The following is a 19,988-nucleotide window of genomic DNA, read 5'->3' as shown; positions in this document are numbered from 1 at the left end:
GAATTATTTTAACGTAGATTGTGTAAATTTCATGAAAGGATAAGCCTGGAGATCAGTAGCAGCCACAGATTAAGAGAAACATGGGCAGGGACAATATAAGATATCTCCACCTGTCTTTGGCAAGATACTACCATTTCGATTCACTTGAGCATGTTTTGGCATCAGCCTTCTTAGCTACATCTCAGTGATCTGCTGAGGGAAGAAGAAAAGCTCCTCCTCAGTGCATGGCTGAGTGTCCCACAGAGGTTGCAGTTGCTGTTGCGTCCCAAAACTAAACAAAAGATTCAGAAACACATCTGAAGGCACAAAATTACTATGGCAGTAGCTTGCTATTTATTCCAACTCAGTGATAGTTCTTTGTAAAATGCATTGTTAGATAGGAAATTGACACCTGTGTGCCAGGTCTTCTGCTAGCCTAGCTGGGATTAGTTCTACTCAAGTTTATTTTAGGCCAGCAAAGAACTGGGTGTCCAACCGTTGCTAGATGTATTTCACAATGTTTTTACACTGACAGATGCAATAGCCATTCCCTTTTCTTGTTTTGTTTGGTTTTTTAGGACAGTGGCACCAGCTTGGATCCTGAACAGCACTTTAATGCACTTGATATTGGTGCCTCAATCCTCAGCACTAGTCGGACACCTTCAGTATCATCAGGAGCTCACCAAAATCTTCCCACACAACCAAGTCAGACCCAGCATGTGAGTGGCATTCCTGGTTACTGCAGTATTTAGCCAAGTTACAGAATGTGTGCATATATACCACAGCCTCTAATTTAACAGTGAGTGATGAGGTATCGATGATACGTGTTTGTCACTCACAATGAAGTGCATAATCTGAAATGCTAACATACAAGAGGTATGGTTCTAGTGCAACCACTGTACATGGGAAAATGAATAGAGGGACTAGCTGTGAAACCTGCTTTCAATCTGTTATGAAAATGAGAGCTTCTGTCTTCAGATTTGAGGGCATCAGTATGAGCATGAGATCCTTCTAGACTCACATGAGTAATAACAGTGATTCTCTTCTGGCCAAGACTCAGGATGTTCCAGCATTGACTTGTGCACACCTTATGCACTCTTTCTGCTCCCTGGTCTGGAAGAAAAGTCAATGAGCTAACCAAATTTACAGTTATTTAAGCTATTTGAAGGGAGTTCCAGCTGTTTTAGCACAGTTCTTGGTTCCTTTTGCTCTGTTCATTGGAGCACAAAATCATAATCTGTCTCATTACTTTTATCTTTGCCCAGACCCTCCTTATCAGTTTAATTTTACTGCCATTGAAGTCAACAAGAACAGCCTTGACTCCCACTGGAGTTTAGCGAGGCCGTAATCATTTCTAGACAGGTCTCATTGTAATACACACTTCAAACAGGGATGTTTTCCAGCATGTGAAATCTCACTGGTACTTTTCTTGCAGCTACACAACAAAGCTGATTGCAGAGCCTAACACTCCCTTGCCAAGAACACCGAGTGCTCAGCAGGATTTATCCGTGCACAGACTCAGTCAACCTACTGCTCTTCAGGTAACTTCACAAAGAGCCGTCAAAATAGGCAGACAGTATAAAGCATGTGCCACATAGGCAGCTTAGTGGTTAAAAACAACTTACACAAAAGCCATGGCATTAGAAGAAACCTAAAATTTAAAGGAGACAAACTTTAAATAAGTTTGTTTTGTTTTGTTTTAATCTAGGTTTCTTTGCCTTCTCAGCCTTCACGTGAGCTTTCCCACAGCAGCTGCTGCCTCAAGCAACTCTGCAAAATCAGCCTGCACCTCTGGCACAGGTTAGTTGGGGATTTGGAAGTGGAATAGGTCACTTGCTTATCTCCTGATATTGTCTCATTCTGGGGCTTTTAGGTTACCTCTTTAGTACCTGAAATCCCCAAACCCACCAGCTCTCAAATACATAAAATATTGTGGGGAACTAATCTGAATTTTACACTCGTGTGTTTTAACATCTGCATACTGGTATTTAGAGGAGGAGCCAGGTACCTGTAGGGTCAAGTGAACACACACATCTATTTCATGGGAAGACAAAAATATAGATGGAAAAAAAAGTTTCAGTTTTGCTTCTACAGAATCAGGTCCCATCAAATCAAAGTCACAGACCAAAACCTAACAAAGTGCTCAGTTCTCCTAAGAAAACCTGCTTGGCTGTGCTGATGCAGAACTAACAGCAGTAAAGGACATGTGAGTTTAATAAAACCCCATTTTGTGAGTGTGCCAGTAATGGTAAGAATGCCACTGAAGATAGATTCCTCCAGTGAAATCTATTAACCTGCATGTCAAAAGCAGGCAATGGCCCAAAAGCGACCTCAGTTTTCATTTGCAGTGCATTTTGAAGAAGCATTTGAGTACCATGCTCCCATCACATTGTTTCTTCTCCTGTGGTTATGCCATGATGATACAGCCCATCATCCTATGATTTTAGGTATGGCACAGTATTCCTGGACCTGAGCGCTTCTACCATTGTTATGCTGTATTCCCTCAAAATATCCCAGAGTTTCTTCTGTAGCATATAAAACATTCAAAGTCCTGAGGAACCCTGATTTAAAATAACAAATTCTCATTTATCTTCTATGTTTAATATTCTTTTCATGACTCCACACAGCATGCAGTGAAGAAACAGCATATCAATTATCTGCTCTGAGCATTCATTTTCTTTTACAGATATTTCTCTCAATTATTCATTAATGCACTTCCAAACATCAATTAGTTTATTTATTATAAACCTGTGTGTGTTTGTTTGACGTTTTCCTACTCCCTTTCTTCTCCATCAAAGCTCTTTGTGAAAAGATTCCAGTCGTTTACCAAGAGCTTTGCTGCCTTGCCTTTTCCCAGTAAAAACACTCTTATGGCACTCCAGCTCCATTTCTTTTCCACCAAACTGAAGCACCATCCAGACACATGGCCACTGATTAAACCTCCTCAGGTCAGCTAAATCTTGATGAAAGAAGGCAGACCTCTGGCAGCCCCTTCTCAACTGGCAGCAAAGTCACAGCAATGTTGCTGTCAAAGCTCAAGAGGAGCTTGATGTGGAGCAGGGGACCAACACCAGGATGTTGCAGCTCAGGTTGCTGATGCTCACATTCCATAGTGATGCTCCAGGGAAAAGTACCAAATCTATATGCTCTTAGGTGATTTTCATGAAATATTGTGAAAATTACTGAACTATTCTGTACTTCCACCTTAAATAATAAATGTCAGCCTACAGCAAGATAATCCATCATTTATAGGACAAGGTGCCTGCAGCACCTGTAGCAGGGTACCCTGCTGCCAAACCAGGAGGATGTACTGTGCAGGGTGCTCCCACTGCCTTTCTGCCACTTGCCCTCAGCTGAAGGTGACTGAAGTCAGGAGCTGAAAGGCAGTGTGCTGAGCCTGGCCATGCAGGGAGCTGAGGACACTCTGATGGTGTCCTTTCGGCTAGCATTTGGCTACAGGGCAGCAGTGTGGGGAAGGACATTTTAAGCATCCACATCTCCTGCATCTGCCTCAGGCACCATCTGCTTGAACTTTGATTACTTTATTTTGAGCAAAGGCTGTGATGGTTTTTGTCTCACTGAAATGCAGTTTTAGCTTCTGCCTTGCTTGTCTGAAGAAACAGACAGCACAGTACTAATGTCACCTGAATGTAAATGGTTTTATGTTAAACCAATGCTCCTATCAGAAAAATGTTGTTTGCCTTCCTCATTGTAATAAATTAAAATCCCCTACAACACAGCGGATGTTGATGACTGAATAATAATTAGCACTAATAATCCATTAGGGATGTGCAGGTGTTATTCAAAAGACAGAAAGAACGAACATGTTGTTCAATGAACTGCAAAACTAATGAAACACGGTTTTCCAGGGGCTGTGCCTTCCAGGCTGGTGCATGGACCCAGCCTTTCTGAAGGAGGAAGGGACGACTGGATCCCTCTCTCCTTTGCTCAGCTAAAGCTTTCATGAAATTCCAGCAGCCTGTATTTTTGAGGCTGACAACTCTGTTGCATGTCCCAGCACTGGCCAGAAGGACTGAAAGTTGGACAGGAGGCAGAAAATAACATTTTACAGGAAACTGAGCTAAGAAAAAGTAAATAGGGTCTCTTTCATTGCCCAGCTACCTAAGAAACCAGACTAGAATTACTGCTGAGGAGTTTTTCTGTCTGTGTTAACAGAGCTTGATTAAACTGGTAGGATTATAGATATATCACAGGTTTAGTCTTCAGTGTTTGCATCTGGAAAGCTGACTCTTTTCCTTGTATAATACACTTCTCTGAGGATCCTATGAATGTTTGTAAATGCCTAAGTGAGACAAGGAGCACATCATCTGATGCCAATGGCAGAGTTAAAACTGTGCAGTGTTTTCTGTGGAACATTCTGAGTTAAGCTCTTTTAATTTATTATACAATTACAGATTTCGCCCTAATGGTATTAGAGCAGTTAATGATCTTGAGATAAACACTGTGGTGGAGGTCAATGTCTGTTAGTGTGTCACTGTACAAAAACAATAGAAGCTCTGTACTCACAGGGGTCATTGCTAGAGTTGCAGAACAAGTTTGGGGTTAGTGTGAGAAAGGGAAAAAGGCAAATGAGAAAGTTCCTTGTCCCTTGTTTTCCTCATTAACAGCTTTCACTCTAATGTTTTTACTGTATAATTGTTGTTGTTAAATGTATTAATACAAAAAGCACATGAAAAAGAGAACAAAAAAGACAATTGTGCATGAATATGCTAATTGTAAGAAGGTGCTGCAAAAAAAAATAATTAAGGAACAATAATGTAAAATCCACAGCAATTATTCTGGCGTGTGACTTCGCAAGACAAAATCAAATTCAAAACTAACATCTGGAAATGGATTTTGTTTCTTATTGAAGTATCAAATGATTTTAAAATTATCTGTCATAAATTGCTTACATTTATTAATTGATGAAAATTGGGTTCCTTCCCAAAGTGCCTTCAAGGAGTTCACACAGTAATGAAAAGTCTACTGTCAGCAAGCCAGGCAGATAAAACAAAGCTTTTGGCTAAAATTGCTTTTAATTCCTTTCCGATAAGGGCCCTTTTAAAGACTTCAGAGAAGCACTAACAGGTCATATAGGGAGAATTAGTTTGCCTTTTTAAAAATTCCTCCTATACGGTCAGGTTAAGGCAGGAATTAGCTGCATCTCATCTAAACAAGGCGTTGCTACATAGCGTCATTCCACTCCTAAAATCAGGGTCCCAGGGATTCTTCAGAAACAGAGTCATGCTATGACAAGCAGCACCAGCTGCTCCTTTGGGCACTTGTTTCCAAACATCAGAGGTTTCCACTCATCCATTCCCATTTAATACCTTATACATGGACTAGAAAGAGAGAGACCCAGCTCTGATTTCTCCCCTTAACATCAAAAAAAAGTAACACAAACTTCCCTTCAGGAGCTTTGACACCATTTTTCTGCTCTGGGAGAGGATGGGGTTGCAGATGACAGTGCTGCTGTTTGAAGGCAAAAGTGACATGAATCACAGCACCAGAGGCCAAGTGCTCACATTATCTCCTTGGGCAGGTGGCACAAGCAGCAAACACTTGCAAACACCTCTGCCACCAAAGTGGGCTCTGAGAGCTTCTGCTAGCCACAACTGCATGTGCCACCTTAGCAGCCCTTTCTTCCCCCTAACCAGGAGGGCCATGAATCTCCCTTCCCCCTTGCCACTACTCTTTGTGCAGTGACCTCCCAGATAGTGCTGGAAAGCTGCTCTCCACCTGGTAAATAGAAATAAACCCTCTGAAGTTTTTGCCCTTTCTCACCTAAACGCCATTGGATATCTCAGCTTTGCTAGAGGAATGTGAAGGTACTTTCAAGTATTTAACTTGACATTGTACAGAACAAATCAGAACAGTCACATCTAGGTTTCTGTAAGTAGCCAGAGATTTCATTTAACCATACAGCGTTACTAGCACTAGAGTGCTCCATAATTCCCTTCTTCTTACCATTTTTGTTTTCCTGGTAAAAAAGCCAGAAATGGTGTAAGCCGGGTCATGTCTATGGAGCAGGAAGGTGCTAGCACAGGGCCACTGGAACAGCCACAGGAATGGAGCACCATTTTAAGTCACAGCAAAATTATTCATTTTCTTTTGCCTGGACCCTCACAGCACTACATGTTTTCAGAGAGGTCTTAGGTGCCTCAAATACAGAAAAGCTCACAGATCTTTTGGAGTGTTTTGTATTTTTCCAAAGACTGCTTTTGGAATATGAGCTCATGCAAAGCAACTATTCCAAAACCTATTAAAATAATAATTAACTTTAGTGGACTTTGAATCATACCCAAGAACACCAAATAAAACTAAGAATTTATTGCTGTGTTAGTCCCCTCCACACGTCTTGAATGACTGCCTGTTGTGGTAGGTACTGCTGCTACTGAAGGCTGCACTTTCTTCTTCACCCTGATTAGCGATCTACATTTTATGCTATTATTTAGAGCAGCCTTTCTCCCACTGAGCTAAGCTATTCATTTTACATCACATATAAAAATAGCTTAATGAGCATTCCTTTGTAGCTTGACTAGTACTCAGCTGTAGAGATCTAGAAATTGTTTGTTGTGGTCAGCTGTTATGTGATGCTACAGTAAGTCATCAGCAGAATAAAGCATTGCAGCACTGCTATTTCAGTGAGGAAAAAGGAAAATGTAAGTAAAACATGTCCGGAATATGCAGCTATGCCATAAGGGCTCCAAACTACAGTCTAATAGAAATAATGCACTGAAGTCTTATGAAGAGTGTCTGAGAGAACTGGGGTTATTTAGTCCAGAGAAGAGAAGGCTCGAGGGGTGGGACCATATAGCTCTCTAAAACTACCTGAAAGGAGGTTTTAGTGAGGTGGGGGATAGTTTCTTCTCCCAAGTAACATGCAATACGACAAGTGGTAATGGCCTCAAGCTGTGCCAGGGAGGTTTAGACTGGATATTAGGAAAAATTCCTTCACTGAACACTGAGCACTGGAACAGGCTGCCCAGGGAAGTGCTGAAGTCACCATTCTTGGAAGTGTTCAAAAAACATTTAGATGAGACCCTCAGTGACATGGTTTAGTGGTGGTCTTGGCAGTCCTGGGGTAACGGTTGGACTTGGTGATCTTAAAGGTCTTTTCCAGCCTTGTTGATTCTATGATTCTATGATTTGCTCTCTAGTTAAGATGCTCTTGATATTTTAAAGTAGCATACTGTCGTGGTTTAAACCAAGTCCCCCAACTCCCTGAGAGTTAGGAAGGAAAATCCAAAGAATGTAGCCCCCATGGATTGAGATAAGAACGGTTTAATAGCTAAGGCATAACACACAAAACCCTACTGCCATTACCACTACAAATAATAATGATACAGCAAACAACAAGTGAAAAGAATACAACACCCCACCAGCCACCGACCCATAACTCACCCCACCCTGCTGGCGAGGACCACGTGCTCCTTCCTCCATTTTCCTCCCGAGCTCCACCCCTCCAGCTCTCTCTCTCCCAGTATGCATCCTGGGCATCATGTGCTATGGTATGGAATACCTCATTGGCTAGCCTGGGTCAGGTGTCCTGTCTCTCCTGCCTCCCGGCCTCTCCTCCTCCCCGGCAGAACACGTGCCTTGAACAAAAGGCACTTGAACAAAAACAAAGGCCTTGAACAAAAACACCCTCAAAACATGCTCACTATCAAGCAACTGTTCCCAGCCCAGAAGTCAAAACACAGCACTGCACCAGCTACAAGAAGGAGAAAAATGACTGCCACGGCTGAACCCATGACACATACTCTCAAAAACCAGTCCTTCTGATATTCCCTAGCGGAACAGAGTCAGTTGTAAGCAGAACATTCTAACTGAAGTAATTTAATATATATGTGCATAAAACTGAAAATACACAGATTTATCTCTGCCTAGATGTTAGTATGTTACAAACACATCTTCTATCCTTGGCTGTTCCTTACAATCAAGAAACAATAACTTCTTATAAAACAATGTTTACTGAGGCCTGTTTGTATTATAATGACTGATTTTCTCCCACTTTTTTCTTTCTAGTTCTCGGCACAGTTCAGCATGTTCCAGACCATCAAGGACCAGCTAGAGCAGCGTACCGGATCCTACAGGCCAACATCCGGTGGCAGCAGGAGGAGCTCCAGAAGATACAGGAGCAGCTCTGCCTGGTCCAGGACTCCAGCATACAGGTATGTTACTGCTGGAAGAGGTATAGAAAACCATCCTCTCTCATGTGGCTATTGGCAGGGTTGGCAACTTAAAATTAGCTCCAGAGTCCAGGAACTTTGGACATGTGGAAACCAGCTCATTTGAATGAGGATGTTACCCTCTGAAAGCCTCTTGAGTAACCTATGCCTAGAACGATTTAAGAGCCCTCTGAAAGAAGTGAATGGAGAAATACCTCAAGCTTAGGATGAGAAGTCGGGTCTTTTACAGTAGCATTTTAACACTTTGTTTACTGAGTCTTCAGACTGAGCAGCTGTAGTAGAAAAACATTCAAGTTCAGACTTACCAGTTATTATGCCTTTCCAGTTCATCAGCTTCCACCCAGTCACTGCTTGCTTCATGTTGGTATCACTTGTGCTTGGTATCTTGTCTGTCCAGCTTTTCCTTAGCCAACAGCCCTCCTTTAGGCAGTGCTCATCTCTTTCATTCACCACTCCCTGTTTTCCTGATCCTACCCCAGCCCAGATACAGAGCACATCAGGTTCATTTCCTTGTCACATTAAAAAAAACAAACCTCTGCTGATGATCATTTGTTCACACCTGGAAGGTGTCAGAATTTGTTCTTCACTGGACCAGCTTAAGCCTTGAGGGTGAGGCTGACTACTCTGCCTCTAATACCTCCTACACAGAGCTAGAATTCACCAAGTACAGTATCTGCTTTGTACAACCTCTTCTGTCTAGCAAACCTCAGAAATAATAGGAAGTTCAGTATATCGCCGGTTTCATTTAATGACAAATGGGCAAATTATCCAGTTTTATGCAAGTTTTCTGGATGTGGGATGATTACTTCTATGTTTCTCATAATTTAACTATAGATGCCAGGTTAAATCACCCTTGCTTGAAATGCTGCATTGGGGACCCACTGTGAATACTGTACTAACAAGATTTTTTTAGAAGACAAGCTCTGTCGCACAAATGAATGTCTCAAAGAACATTTTAAGCACCAGATGAAAACCTGGGACCTGATGAAATCAGTGGGATTTTGCTCCTGACTTCCACAGAAATAGACTTTCACCCATCATCAGCATCTGTGAAGTGCAGTTTCACATATTGAAACAAATTGGGATTGTATGTTTAGGCAATTAGGGATCACTGAAGCCAAATTAGAAACTTTGCCACTTAAGTTGCTGCATGTGCACTGCTGTTACACAAAATAGCAATGGTGGGTCCCAAAACTAGGACTGCCTGTTCCTGGTGCTATATAAGCATATGAGTAGACTAGGTTTAACTTCAGTGCATTTCTTCTATTGGTTCTGCACTGATTTTGATTAATGGGAAGGGAAAGTCTCTCTGCAATTAACTGGCCTTCAGTTCAGAATCATGTCATATGTCTGAAAGCTATTATTGTTATTATGAATATCAAGAGACATGATATTCTCACTTCTTTTCTTTTTAATTGGGTGAAAACCATTACTTGCTCCTGGTGAAGCCTTCAACAGTCACATACACTCATCTTTTTTTTTTTTGTTAATGTATAATTCAGGCAAAAATAGAAGATCAGAGCACATTCTTATATGCAGGAAACTGATTTTATTTTTAGAAAGTTGTCTCCCATATGCGCTGAAGTGCATTTAATAACCCAAAGACCATGGGACAGATTCTCGGATATGCTCACAGGGAGCTCAAGCAGAGAGAAGAGGAGGCCCAGTGGGTAAATAGTGGGTAGTTCTGTACTGCCCTTCCCATACCAATTTGTAGCTCTGAGATACACCACTTGGGTGATCCTCTGCCTCTTGAAGACTGCATCAGGTTGGACAAAGTCTTTTCAGACCAGTACAAGTTCTCTAGTGTCAGTACTGACCATTTCCCAGCAGAACTGAGAGGCAGGGGGAACGGAGGGCAGCTCAGAAACAAAAGGGGCTGCACATCTGCCTGCAGGGGCAATGTTGGATGGGAGGGTGATCCTCCATAGTCTGGGTGCCTTTCAGTGTCTTTAGAGCAATCAAACAAAGCAACGAGATGTGAGCGGTCACACTGGCTCACAGTCAGGGCCTCTTCCTTCCCCCAGTTTCTCGAGGTTAAATAAACAAACAAGCACAAAGAAATTACTGTGCTGTTTGTAAGGATAGAGAGAGACCAGGAATTAGCTTTGTCTTTATTTGACTAAGGGCAACTCAAAAGAAAGATTCACACTTTTGCAAGAAGCACTTTTGTGACTCACAAGCAACGAGGAGTAAACTTAAATCAGAAATCCAACCATGTGCTTTGCAGCACGTATTTTGATCATTCAGGGAGCTGGATGTCTGCAGACATTGATCTGTGTCTATTATCAGAGCTACAAAGCATTGTAGCAAACAGGTGAGATTACTATCAAGCACATTTCTGGTCTCTTTAATATTCTGCGAGGAAGAGCTGTAAGCATGGGGGAGTGCCGCAGGCTGTCTGAAAAGGGGGAAGTGTTCTCCAGTGTTCCCTCATTAGCTGATTTATTAACATATCTTCCCCACTGGTTCATTCACTTCCACACAGAAGTTGTACAGGTTGCTCTGTGGAGAATTAAACCCCATTTCCATTTCCTTCAGGGATCTTCAAAACTGCAGTACCGCAGTCCACCAAGAAACAGTTTCCCAATCGGACAGATGTTGAGCACAGTAGTCTGCATCAGAAAGTATTTCCAAGAGCCTTGTGTGATGAAAGATGAAACTAGCAGGAGGTTTGTGGGCCCTGAACAAAAGTGTTCAAAACCCCATTAAATCCCTATTACTGCTTTTCCTACCAAACAAAAGCGTGAAGGACAAGAGCAGCAAGAGTAACCTCAGAAGTCTGAAGGATGCTGTGTCTGCTCCAGATTTGAACAGTCTAGCTAATGAATTGTGGATGGGGTGGAAGGCAGAAGGGCTGAGCCTGATCAGCCTGCAAGAACTACAAATGAGACCATCCATAGCCACCTATCATTTGCAAACCAGGCTCCCTTCAAAATCCACGAATCTCAGCTCCCTAGTGCAGTGCTTATCTTCACATATTTCACATAAAGAGTCTTGATGCCTGTAATGACGAGCCCAAAGGCTATAATGCCCTGATTATCCAAAGGACAGGTAGAGTCAGAGAGACGTTTTCCTCATGATGTCTTGCCAATGTGATACACCCATTAGCTGTGTAGGGACCATCTATCTTGGAATGAGGGGGCAGAAGTGTCAGAAAGCCCCTCCCCTCCCTTGCTGCTTTTCTGCTTATGTTAACAAGCTGGCCAATTAAAAAGTATTTGTAAGATGCTTCACTGACCTTGCAGTCCACAAAATCAGCCATGAGCCATGTCATTAGCAGCAACGCAGTTAGGGGGCTCCTAATTTATCTACTCGGATTTGCTTAAGAGTGGGCAAGATTTCATTCCTATTAGACAGTTTCTCTTTATACTTAAAGCTGACATATTTCAGTGTTTCAGGGGAATTCAGGCAGTACTATCACAAAAAGGGCACATTATGAAAAAAAAACATGGTTAAATTTTGTACAAATGAAGCATGTTCTTGCTTTTAGGCTTAGGTAGGCAGGTAGAAATTCCATGCTTCCAACCTCTTTCAGGTTAATTCTTGTTTTGATGAGGCACCTTGAGTTTTCCAGTTCTGCAGAGACACGGGTTAAATGGCACCATTGCTTCCTGCCCTCAGCTTGTTTTTTCCAGGGCATTTATATTCAGATGGTAATGATGCTGCTTTGACTGTTACAATGGAAAAGAGGGTCCCTAGGTATGAAACACTCAGAGCCCTCTCAGGATATGAACACAGGAACAAACAAGATTGGTTTACTGGGATAAGCTTGATTGTAAATTTAAGAGTGTGTTCACTGCCAACTATTAACTGTGCACGCTCTTACCCAGTGGCACACTCTGGTAATTGCAAAGTAGGTTACTCTGCTTTCTTTCAAGGATAAGTTCCTTGGCCTTCATCTGCAAGTGAAGCATGCACACAGGCAGGTCCCTGCAAAGTAAGTTGTTCACTGCAAGTTCGCACACTGCCTGACATTCACAGTGATAGATGTTAATTTTGCACTGGATGAACTCAGTTATTTCTCCAGCGCTGTGCGCCACATATAGGAAGGACACTTGAGATAATCTTCCTAAAGGTCTTAACTTGCAGTGATCTGGCTAGTACCAGTAGGCTTCAGTACAAGTAGGCTTGTACTCCCCATCACATTTTTTAAACACACTATTTGCTTTACCTGTTCTGAACTTTATATCAAATGTTTTATATCGGGTTTCATATCAATGTCAATCAGTTTCATTGCTAGAGTTAATCAAGTGAGTTCATTTACTAAACATGTCCAAAGCTGAGCTTCTATATACAGAAAATAAACAGGAAAATGAATTTTCATGATTTGTCTTTGATTTATTCATAATAAGACCTATTTACTTGGCAGAAGTTGTGAGACCATCTGTCTTTCTGATATGTAATGGCTCCAAACTCACTGAGCAGTGTTTTCAAAAGAAAACTCAGAGCTCAGAGCTAGTTTCAGACCTGCTGCGAACAGCCACAACTCTGTTACTTGACCCATTTATTTCGATCAGACATCTTTGAGCTGCAGTTAGCCTACAGCACCTGAAACAAGCCGTTGCTTTGGGTCCATTAACATTTCCCTTAATTGCCCCCCTCTCCCAGCTGATTAATGTAAGCTTTGACTGTATCTTTTTTCTAAGATCTTGTCATGAAGAAATTAATTTTTTAAATTATCATATTTAAATAAAACCTGTGTTTTAAAAGCTAGATAAGTAAGTACAGACATGATGGATCAACCCACACTTATGCAAAGAAAAGCAATGCATTGTCCTTTGGAGAAAGGAATGGGTTTTTTTTCCAAGAAAAATTAGAGGGGACATGATAGTTTAGGGAATTGTTAATATAGCAATAAGCTGCAGAAAGGTGTACTAATTATTGAGTGTACCTCAGCTGTACCGCTAGGCATGAGACTGATCAATGAATAATGAAGGGAATAATTCTGATTTTCATTTCATTTAAACCCTAAGTAGCTCTGCTTAAATTAATGGAGTTCCACACACATAGCAGTGGTGTGGAATCAGAATCAGATCCAAAACTGCCTTCAACTACGTGGGATGCGTATTTCCGTATAGTGCTTGGTGGCAAGAGGCTCAGTTCAAAATACTGCAAAGACAGATTGTAGCATTAATAATTCATAGTTTTTAAAGATGTCTTTTTCCGTTGTACAGCTATAACAAAAGAAATAGCCCCTTGAAAAGCAAAAATTTCCCAAACCCTGCAACTTTTAAAGAAGAAAGCTCCTCATGCAATGCAAGAATGGAGAGTATATAATTTACAGGAACATTTACAGAGGAGCTGCTAGCCCTTTTGCACAAGTCAAATGCATGGCACAGTTAGGAAGAACATCAAGTGACAGTTACCTGACAGGAAATCAGATAAATGACAGTGACTGTCTGTTTACACATCTTCTCAATGATAAGGACACGGCCATTCAACACGAAGAGCTCTGGCCTGCCTGTGGCCTCATTAAAAACGTCCAACAAGCCAACTGTATGTCAGGTGTTGAGTTTCCAGAGACACATTCAAAGGCAGCCCTGTCTGAAAGACAGGATGGTTTTTTGAAAGGAAAATTAAAGGACTGACAAACCATGGAGTTACTCTTTTCTCTGGTCAGGATGCCCCAGAACATGGTGAATGTATAGTGAACCACTCTTACGAGGGCTGCACCTGCCTCCCAGAGAGAGGACTTGTACCTCAGGACACACTGTGACTGCAGTGAATGCACCTGCAGAACAAGAAACCAAGAAACTAGACACAGCAGAACTGTTAATGCAGGAAAGATCAGTGATTTCCAGTTACAGTAAATGCATAGTGAATATAGAAATGTGATAACTTCATTTCAGAATATACCTTGGATATAATTCTGTCACCTTTGTTATCAAAGACAGCTGTGCTATGTAAATAAATCCTCCCCCCCTTCTTTTCCAGATGTTCTTACAGCAACCGACAGTGTCTCTGAGTTTTAGCAATACTCAGCAGCTGGAGCCACAACAGCTACAGCAGAGGAGAGGGACCATTGCTCAGCAGCAGCTTGTCCCCAGTCCTCAACTTCAAGGGCAAATTGCATCTTCACAAACAGTGAACCAGCAAGCACTGAGAGAAGCAAGTGTGATATCGAGCCAGGTAATAATTTATTTGAACAGACAAGCATTTATATGCAAAGAAGACACAGACCTGTTATTACGCAAGCAAGTAAAAGTATGTCAAGGCCTCTGCATGTGCCTTTGCCTTTCCTTCCCTATTCTCTTACATAAGGGCAGCCTATATGAAGGGTCTCCCTACAGCATTTACTTCACCTTAAAACCCTGTTTTAAAACATTGGCCAAGCGGGTTACTTGAGTAGCTGCTTCAGCTTGAAAACTGAGTAGGGGGACATGCAAAAGGTGCAGATAACTTACTATTCTTCCATTGATCTTGAAATAAACCTGACTGACCACACTGGAAACCAGCAATAGTGGTGTCAGCAGTGTGATCTCTCACAATAAGCTTTACCCTTCCTTGCTTCTTAAATCCAGTCAGATGCCACCAACACAGCAAAACCTGTCTGATGTGGTAGCACACAGATGAAATACATTGAGATTCATGTGAGACCTACAGGTTGTATCACAGATTCCTGGATTGGGGAATGGATTTCAGCCTCAGTCAGTAGAACTGAGATCTGTGAAGGCCAGTAGTTTTGACATGGGATGTTTTTATTTCTTATTGCCGGTTTCTCAGCATTTCCAGTGTTTGCTCTTCCACCCACCTGTTGTACCTGCCTTCACAGAAAACTGAGCTCCTATTGCTTCCACCCACTCCTTGCTCCCTGAGTGGGTGGAAAACATTATCTTCAGACCCCTCAGCTGTAGCTCTTAACCTCTATTATAACAACTTATTAAAATAAAGACTGCATCCGTATTATAAATAGGAGAAAAAACACCTTTTTTTTTCTCTAATGAGATTTATTCCCATCACCCGGCTTTTATTGCAGTGCTAATCACCCCTAACTTTGCCTATGCCATCATGGGAGTGTCATTTGTCTCCTCAACTGCTTCACGGCACGACCAGGGCAGCTTTGCTTTTGGAGCGCTCAGGTCCCAGGGGTAGAACAATCCGTGGGGAAGCGTCGCTTCTCGCACGCTGACAGCAGCCGGGCGGACGCTCCGCCAGGCATTACCGGCGGTGACCGTTGCTTTCAGCGCTCACTGCTCACGGCATCGCTCGAGTTCTGCTCTCTGTCTCCCCGCTCTCTTCCAGGGCCCGAAGGCGCCGAGGAGCGCGGATCTGGCCCCTGGCGGCGGCCGCCCCCCCCCGCGCCGCTCCTCCGCCCGTCGCAGCAGCGCCCTCCGCCGACGGCACTGCGGCGCCCCCTGCCGGTCCGCCCGCCCCCGGCTGCAGCCACGACCAGCAGCTCAGGTACGGCCCGACCCAACCCGGCCCCGGCCGCTGCGCATGGAGAACCCTGCAGCACCCGGGCTGGTTTCGGCGTGGCATCGCTTCCTCCAGCCTCCCAGCCCCAGGGTGGTGGGATGTCTCCGCTTTCCCTTCGCTGTCTCAGGCTACCCTGGGTACGTGGGGAAGGATCCAACTAGACATGGGAACCAAAAAATCACGTAATGATACTCAGAACTCAAAACACAAGCCATTCCCACCAACAGGAGCAAAAGAAATCCTGCTTTTCTAAAATCCTAGCACCCAGTCTCACAGCGAGGCACCCACATCACCAGGGAGGGCATGTGCCGCCCCAGCCCCCAGGTTACATCACTCAGGTTGCCCACCCAGCACACCTAAGAATTTAGGTTAGGCTTCCTCATACCTAGCCCTGTGCTGTACCTATGAAAGCACCCTATTTCTCTCTTCAAAATGTGGGATTCATGTGGTCCTTCTGTTTCAGCGATGTTGCTTTTTCTTTTTTTCCATATACCAGACTGTTGCTCAGCCAGCCTATTCAGCCCATGATGCCTGGGTCCTGTAATGCAAGACACCCTTCAGACCTCAGCATGACGGGATCCCAGGCTAAGTATGTGACTTGTCAAAGATAGAATATCAAAGTTGCTTTTGAGCAGAAATAAGCCTTCTTTAGTTAAATGACTGTTACTGTGCTGAACCTGCCTCCCGGGGTCAGGGTCAGCCTTACCCTGCCTGGTCACATCAGGAAGGATGACAGAGAGGCACACAGCATGCCAGCAGTGTTTCAACAGGCCAGGGCTGGGGAATTTTTCATTGAATCATCATCATAGAATAGTTTGGGCTGGAAGGGACCTTAAACTCATCTAGTTCCAACCCGCCTTGGCCTGGTTGAAATACCCATGCTGAGAACACCCATGCTCCATGTGCAGTGAGGCGTTGGTGTAAGGCCACTGGAGCAATGCTTAACCTACACAGCAGAAAGAATCAACAGGCTCCTGCACCTGAGCTCACCTGGAAAAGCTGCTGAACAAACCACCTCAGTTTGTTTGCTGCCTCAAGACTCAGATGAAGAAAGCAGAAAACATTTATTGGAATACGCATATTTTTTTATTTAGCTGTTTTTTTGTCACTGTACTTAATCATAACCTGCTAAAATAATAGGCAACTGTTCACATGTCGTTACTTTAAAAGTAATTATGTTACTTTGGAAAAGTATGTATTCAGTACTTTTAAACATCACTATTGCTATTTAAGAGTACCTTGAGATACATTTGTCAACCTTAAATACACAACATTTTAGATCTGCTCTTAAGCATCTCAGTAAAAGAGGCCTGATCTGCAAAAGCACATCTCTCAGTTCACATAGACTTCCTGACTCACAGGACTCTTTTTTAGGAGCTCACATCCTAGTACAAGAACCCAAACTGCAGCATTTCTGACTAACCCCTAATGTTGAACAGCTGTTGAGTGAACACACGCCACACTGTGATCTCATCACCCATTAGACGACAAACAGAAGGAGGTTGGGTTGGCAAAAGCTCCACTGTGGTTCTGCCCACAGCCTTCTACAAAACAACACATATTTTACATTCTGCTATGCAAAAGCATGCTGGCAAGAGGAACCAAGTATTTTGTTTCTGTCCCATCCCTAACCCCAGAGGACTTCTAGAGGCTTCTTCAGTTCCTACACTGTGACCCTGCCCATGGGCAGTCGTAGAGGAGCACAGGCAGCAGAATGGCGGGTGTATTTACTTTTCTCTCACTGTAGTTCAGAGCTCAGCATATTAACACAGAATCAAAGACCACTTGGCTTAATGAACCTGCAATGTGAATACTGTGGCTGAAGACTTGCATAAACCAGAATCTTCAATGAATCTAAACTGTGGTCTGTATTTGGAGGTGAGACGTATTGTGTCCTCCAAGTCCAGGTCATGCACAGATTAAGGGGAAAACAGTGCTGCCAACAGTGCCATCATTCATATTAGTAGGTCCCATGAACTGGAATCCTTTATTAGGAATTACTTAAGAAGACAAGGGACTTCCATCCCTACCTTATGAGAAACCTCTGCTTTCAACAGTTTGTTCTTGATTGTTTCGCTTCTTCTTTCTCCACAGGTATTCCCAAACCCAACAAATCTTTCAAAGTTTGGAAGTGCAGACTTCCAGCAGCAGCTCTCCAATCGTACTGATGGGACAAGCAGTGTTAAACCAAGGGTTTGCCACTACACCTCCTTCCCAGCCATCCTCTCTGCCACCTATGCAACTCCAGCACCAACAGCATCAGCAACAACGCTACCTGCAGGTAGGGTAGGACAAAGAGGGCCCCAAACAGGGCCTCAGGTTTCAGTGGGAGCCTGAAATTAGAGACACTGAAACATGTGAGACACTGATACAGTGCCATGTACCCTTCCAGTACAGCAAGGGAGCAGTGAGAACCGTCAGAATATTTAAAAGCAAAATTACTGATTCTGTGCATTGGAAACATAATCAGATTATCCTGGATATATTTAAAGTGCATTTCTAGATGGAGAAAATTGCTGCCTTAGGATTTATTCTGTACTCTTTATTTGGTAGAAAAAAAAATCTTAGTTTATAAGTCAAAAGATGATTTTTAATTACCAGCGTTGAAATGAGATCTGGATCAGGTATCTGGATCCCTGCAGTAAATTAATGTATTTAAACATATCAACTCCACAAGGCAAAGAAGATAAGCTGGAGCACATTGCCTGGAAGAACCAGGTGATTTGAAGGTGTAAAAATACTTATTTTTGACCTAATTCAACATATTCTAAAGGGGAAGGGGAAATGAGTTGTCTCTATTAATTCAAAAGAGTTGAACTGAGTCTATAAAACCTGATCACATATCCAGTGGTATCACTGAAAGAGTATCATCAACCTCAAATGATTAAACTCTTGTTATTGAAATGAAATCCTTATCATAGCTGAGAATTAATGAAAAACCATGAGAGATGCCGTTCCCAATAAAAGCATCTGCAAAATTCACATTGACTTCACATCTGCAAGTTCACACCCTACTATAAACTCACAAAAAGAAAGGGCTAGAAGGGACGGCATGAGGTACACTAGGATCCTCGGTTTCATTTCTCCTTCACTTCCATCATCCGTGTCATTTCTGACACTTTCACTCACCCTGTTCCTAAACAGGCTTTTCAGGATAACCTGCAAATCCTAGGCAGTGCACTCCTATTAGAAAACTTTTCTCAATATCTGATTGTAATGCTCTTTGTTGCTATTTATGTCCATTCCTTCTAGCATTAGGTAAGCTAGCCACACACGAAACAGCCCCAGAAATAAAAGTCAGCAAACTAGTAGTATTTTGAAGCACCCTGTACATTGAGGATGAAGACCCTTAACGTGTGAAGGAATCAACACCACAGTGCACTTTATTTTATCTGTAGGTGCAAACACCAAGTTCTTTGCACAATGAGCAACCTGATTCTTTGCTCCTGCCACCGTACTCGCCACAGCAAGGAAATATGGGGTATCATCAGACACAGCAGCAGCAACAGCAGCAGCAACAACTAACATCAAGAAGAAGCAATAGCTTACCAGAATCATCAAATTTACCACAGCCACTGCGATAGAGTCCCACCAGCACAATCAATGCACGATTAGCTTTAACCAATGGGCACATGGGGCAGAAGAGAATGACTTTGTACTTCTTTTGCACAAGCATTTCTTTCAAAGCTCTATGACAGAAGTATGTCACAGAGTGCAGACTGCCACGGACAATGCATTTGCGGCATGCTGGATTCAATTTGTGCTGTCTTGTGAGCACAGTATGTACTGAGAGAACAGAATTAAAAGGAACACTATCCTGTGCAGCCTCCATCATTCTTGGGTGCATGGGAGGAGGTGTTCAGTCTTGGCGTGTCGCTCTGAAAGCTATCTGGCAATTCCAAAAGACTGTCCGACAGACTCATGAGGTACTTGGCCTTCACTGTTTCAGTTCTTCTTTTGAGTATGAAAAGCACTGCATCAAAAGGTCTATTGAGGAGAGAACAAGAGATTATTTTTATTATGATTATTGTTATTATTTTGCACAAATGCACAGAGGACAAAACCTAGGCACTTTCTGTAAAGAGAAGTTTGTTTCCTTATTCTTGTGGCCAAATTAGCACATCCAATCGAGGAGAAAGACCAGTTATTGGTGAAGATGGTCTACAGCTCATAAACCCTTGTTTTAGAAAACTGAAAAGTATTATGCAGCTTACCCTAACTGTTCTTCATTACTGAAAAACAAACAAAAAACCCCACAACCCACACTGGACTGTTTTCTGTCTGAACTGTGATTGCAAAGGAAAACTCAGATTGTGAGCACAATCATGCAACTCTCCGATAGGAACAGCATGGATCCTTCTTCAACCTAAACTTACCCACTGCAAGTCTCTGAGAATA

The 19,988-nt window shown here is 42.7% G+C and overlaps 1 pseudogene; it reads left to right on the top strand.

Annotated features, from left to right (window-relative positions):
* The first annotated feature begins 1,414 nt into the window (after nt 1–1,414).
* LOC117438450 (neuronal PAS domain-containing protein 2-like) lies at nt 1,415–19,487 on the top strand (annotated as a pseudogene).
* Nucleotides 19,488–19,988: the final 501 nt, after the last annotated feature.

The sequence above is a fragment of the Melopsittacus undulatus genome, unplaced genomic scaffold (assembly GCF_012275295.1).
Source record: "Melopsittacus undulatus isolate bMelUnd1 unplaced genomic scaffold, bMelUnd1.mat.Z mat_scaffold_330_arrow_ctg1, whole genome shotgun sequence".
Lineage (NCBI taxonomy): Eukaryota > Metazoa > Chordata > Aves > Psittaciformes > Psittaculidae > Melopsittacus > Melopsittacus undulatus.
The sequence above is the reverse complement of the archived record's forward strand: the minus strand, read 5'-3'. Positions and strand labels throughout refer to the sequence as shown.